Here is a 5,778-nt window from a genome sequence, read left to right on the forward strand (position 1 = left end):
AATATCATTATGTTGTATTATAAACATTATTTAACATTACAAAGCAAAATCCCTCTGCTATAGTCTTCTCTACATTGTTATGCACTTTTTCAATAATGACTATAAAACAATATAATAAAAATATACTTGAAGCAGTGGGTTGCAGAATTTTCCCCCTGTCTCTTACCGCGAATACATTTTAAACTAACAGTACTTTGCAACTAAATCTCTTAAATTCTGCCTGCAACAAAGCGCATGCACAGATATAGTATTTTGTTAGAAAGGTTTGCTTACCACCCACTCATCACTACCCCATGGGGCACCCTTTTTTTTTCTATTTACATAAACAATAAAACAGAGGGCTCCGGCTACTCATTTTCACCCACTCATATGAATCACCTGGTCTGACATTAAGCAATTAGGTTAACATATCTACATAATATCGCACAAACACAATCAGTACAGTAGCATATAAAACCAAGTACTATACAGCACCTCTTAATTATGGCCTGGTTATTATATGCTTGGCTCCATGCATGGTGTCGACGCGAGTGCACCGAGTTGTATATGTTGTTTAGTGTTGTGCAGGATCATATATATGTCACTATATGACTTGTTGGAGTCACTCTAGCTAAAAAGTGTTTAGCTGTTTGACTGGAGATGTAAATTTTCCATCTGGCAACAAAGATACATTCCAGATGGATAGGTAGTTCAATAATCGAGCCTGAAAACTATGTCATTCTGGCAGGAATATGGTTTCTAGCTGGAAAGAAGTGATTTCCCGTTCAAAAGCCCAGCTGTAATTCAAATTATTTTAATTCAATTCATCTAATTTATGCTGAACATTTCATTTATGAACTCTCGGACAAAAAGCTGCAGAGACAGTTTAGGACGAGGTAAGGGAGGCTGCGGTGACAGAATTATCAAAAGTTCAAACAGGAAGTTTCTAACAAAGAAATTCAGCCTTTTCTGAGTGCATTGCATATAAATGAAAGATGAACCAAAGTACCGCCAATATGCAACATTACTATTCCTAAAATAACATAGCAAAATGCACACGAAATTCCCATTTATAGGTTCAGTGAACAAGGTACCATGCATTGCACAGTAAAATAGAAAACACAGGTCCCTCTAGAAATATTGAACACAAAACTTTGTCACTCACACGGTTGATATTGGAAAAATACAGTTTATTTAGTAGATCCAGGACTGTACAAGTTAAAAGACTAAAGGAGGTAATTAGTTTGGCAATGCCAAATCATCCCTTTTTCACAGGTACAAAATATTAAAACAATGTTGCCCCTGATTGGGTTAATAAATTGCTGACATTTTTCGTCATCAAAGTGCAAATGATAAAAAGATGGTAATAATAAATTATAAAGAAATAATATAGATAGACAATTTGATGCTGAATGATTAGCTCTGTTGAAGTTTCACAGTACATTGCTTATGAAACAAACGGCTTTTTTTTTTCTAGAGGCAGAAGTGCACTGATGTCTTTTTTTTTAGTAGTTGCCTTCCATACCAGCATGCAATAGTTAAGGTGGGAACAGAATATGACATGGTAAACTTGATACTGAGTCTGAAAGAGGGCATACCTACAACACAGGACAGTTTTTTGGATACCTGCTCAATATGACTATCCCATGTCAGCTGACTTGAGAATATACACCTAGGATTTTATGGTGTATCACAACGTTTATTTCATGACTTCTTAATTTTAAATTGAGGCTTGGGGAAACATGTTTGTTTTTAGGTGCAAATAAAATTTCTTTGATTTTAGTTTCATCAATTTTTAGGCTGTTTATTTGGTAGTTCAAGTAGTTTTACAGTGCACACTGTTAGCCATTTCAAACATATCAAGTTTATTAGTTGAGCTAAAAAACAAACTTAAGTTGATGCATGAGATCATTTATGTATAAATTAGATTTAAGAACAGCCCAAGAATGCTGCCTTGTGGAACATAGGTGCAAATCTATCTAACTGGCTTAAGGAACAAATTTCCAGTTCATCCCAGTTGGATAACAATGGATCCCCAACTGTAATTCAACTGCGATTAACTGGAAATTTGTTCCTTAAACCAGTTAGACCGGGTTTTCACCTGGCATAGCAAATTAGAATAATATATCCATTGATGTGAATGTACCGAGTTCAGCCGGTCAGATATGATTGCAAAAGAGCATGGGCACTATAACAATCTAATTTATTAAGAGTTACATGGCATAATAAATAAAACAAAAATGCCAAAAGTGAATATGTCATCCTTAATGTTGTAACCATAGAAGGGCGGATCGACCTGCCCTTTCGAAAGCCATGCCAAGATTTTGATAAAATATTGTGCTTGACTATGCCGAGGTGGCTTAGAATAACCTTTTCAAAGCCCTTGGGAAATATTCTTTCGTCTTTTATATATGACCAAAACTTTTCCTCATTTCATGTCATTTAGAAAACTTCCAGATGAAATAAGCAACTAGAGGTTGAAAATTCTGTCTGGTAAATTCTGTAAACATGTAGTGCTAACAAATGTCAACGTCGAACTAGTGTACCACAAGAAAGTATGATACACTTACGATTCATCTGTGCGATGGCAAAGAGGGAGTTAAAGTGGCCCCAGTAAAAAAAATCATTGGAACCCCCTGGAATGTCAATCGGTACTGACGCACTCAATTTTTTTCCAATTGGAATTTTCCTTTCAAGTGGGCAGCCCAATTGGGCTCAATGGGTTCCAGTTGGAATTCATAGGAACCCACTGGAAAGTCTATTTGGAACACTTGATTCCATTTGAAAATCTCATTCCAGTTGGTTCCAATTTGATAGGTCAATTGGATCCTGCAACTACTTGTGCAAAGTAGTCTATAGAGTGCCATCTGTGCATAACTATAGTATTAATCAGTTCATATATGTTCCAAATGATTACTCGGTTAGATGAATCTTTACCAACTGGTTAGCCCACTTTATCAAACCTATTACATACAGTGAGATAATTACCATCTGAGTACAATTGGTCTGGCCAACTGCACTGGGTGTATCCATGGGAACATTTCCATATTTCACAAAGAAAACAAACACAATATTCAAAATAACAACGATCAGCAGTAAACTTCTGGAAGACAGAAAACTGGACGAGTTGGTTTGGATATATGACTATCACTAGCTTAACCTGTAAAACACAATTGTTCCTCTTACTATCGCTGCGCCTACAAAATTAAATGAAATAACTAGACTCGAATGGCAAGACCGACCCCAGCATGAGAGTAGGAAGAAGTATGCTTGCTGGGTGTATGGAATCTTGTGTTATATGCATCTGTGAAACTGTACAGTATTGCATTTCTTATGCGAGACGTATGCTTGCCTGTACTCCTTGATATCCATCAAGCATGTTTCCATGCAAATTGTAAGTCAGTCTACCTTTTGTCCCATTCGGTATGTTCCGTTGGACCCATTGTATGCAATGAGTGTGACCCATTGTATATACATACCATTGGCACATCCCATTGGACCCACTGAGTGCAATTGGTCTCACCCATTGGCTGCAATGGGTTAAGTGTCGAAAAACACCATTGGTTCCTGTTGGAAAATTAAATGGCTACAGTTGAAAATAACCAATTGGTCTTTTTTGACTGAGCTCGTATAATGCAGGCCCTGAAAGCATTGATTCAGGTTGAATAAGTACTAGTACTAGAACCCCTTTATAGTAAAGTCACTCGGACCAGCAAATTTCTTTACTATATCTGCTTATCAGAGCTGCTGATCCTAGTGGTAAAGAGTTTAAAAAACTTTGCTTTTGCAATTCTATAGGTATATTTTATTCATGGGAAGTATGTCGGCACGGCCAGACGCACTTCAAATTTTTGTCAAAAATGTATTTACTATATAAAAGTGAAAAAATTACAGTCGTCTGCGGAAGACGAACTGGGACTTGAGTTTTCCTTAAATGTAGCCGTGAGCTGTTTGCTGTAGCAAGTTCTATGCTCAATTCAGTTCAATTGGCTAGCCATAATTGGTCTGTACATCAGATGTCAGTTTATTTTCAAGGTGAAGTTAGCAAGCAGGAGATATATATGGCTTGTTTCTCTTCATTGGTACTTGAAGCAACCACAGTACCAACAGTCTTATATTTTAATTAATATTTTCCAAGTGCTGTACTGGAAGCTTCACTTTCAGAAGACTGCAAATATAAATAAAGTAATTGCAGTACTCAAAAGCAGTAGATATTACTGCTTCATGTCTCCTTATCCATAAAATGAATGAATGAATGAATGAATGAATGAATGAATGAATGAATGAATGAATGAATGAATGAATGAATGAACATTATATATTTTACACTTGACCACAACAGCTTGCAGTTGGTAATGTTCACGCCATAAACATTTGCACCTGTCTCTCCTCCCCCTCCCCCCTTTTCACCCATGACGGCAAGTGTAGGCACCACTGTGCCTATAGCTGACACAACAGTGAGTGCTGCTGAGCACTTTCAACTAGTTTTGAATTTCAACCACCTTGCACCATCTGTCCCTTCGACGGACCCTCGAAGCCTCACATACCTTAAATTCTGCATGGACAATATATATGGTTGTGACTCAGCGACCGCAGACGAAAAAGCTACCACTCTGTAGCTTGAAAGTGAGTGACCCAGTGCAAAAGCAACATAAACAACAAAATGGCATACAAGGGAGCTTGCAAACAAAGCTAACAAATTACACGGCAATATGTATATATATATATATATATATATATATATATATATATATATATATATATATAATGGAATAATAATGTTGGTGTACATCAACCATACTCACGACAAAATGCAACTTTAGTGCCCTCAGAGATGGGGAAAAGAAACCATTTACCCTGGAAGTATATTTATTTACCAATTAAATGAGGCAATGAGAACTACTTTAGCGCCTGCAGTGTCTTGCATAATTTATTCTTAAGGGTGGCAGAACCAATTTATCAGTGCATCGGGTGAAGATATATTTCTCTTTGGTTTTAATTTAGAGAGGGACACAAGAAAAGCAGCTGCTGTGGGAGAAGAGAACCTCAGATAATATACCAGCTGGTATTTAGAGAGGACATTAATGCAAATAATCTTATATTTAAGAAAACAAATCTGCTGTTATGAGCTGTATAACTGTCCCCGACAATTAATCTAATTACTTTCTTTTGAAGCATTAGTAACTTATTAATGTTAGTGCTTGATGTGGTGGCCCAGACCAAATGGCAATAGTTAAGATAAGATTCGAATATTGTGTTGTAGATTATCAACTTTAGATTTGGAGAAAATTCTGAGACATCTGCAAAGGACGCCAACATACTGTGGCACTCTCTTTGCAATGTATGTAATCTGTTCTGTTCCTTCCGTATGTGCATCAAAAATGATGCCCAACGATTTAAAGCTGTAGATAATTTCTATTCTGTTATTAATTTTTAAGGTAAATAAAATGGGCATTGATGAAGTTACTTTAAAGTATAAAAGTCAAAAGAGATGTCTTACTATTGACAATTTCAACAAGTCCATTTGACCTTAACCGTGACTGAAGAACAATGTTTCCTCTTTTTAATAGGTTACTTATATATGGACGAATCAGTAAGAAAAAGCTTTTATCATCAGCATACAAAACATATTATAACGTCGAAAGCAAGTTTATATAACTATATCATTAAGCATTAAAAAGAAACAGACCCAGAAGGCTACCCTGGGAAGCTCCACATTGTATAGCTCTTAAACTAGGCAGAATACCATCAATACAGACAGCCTGTTTACATTGACTCAGAGACGATCGAAACAGAACA

This window comes from Amblyomma maculatum, chromosome 1 (genome assembly GCF_055883805.1).
Source record: "Amblyomma maculatum isolate TAMU_Amacu chromosome 1, ASM5588380v1, whole genome shotgun sequence".
NCBI lineage: Eukaryota > Metazoa > Arthropoda > Arachnida > Ixodida > Ixodidae > Amblyomma > Amblyomma maculatum.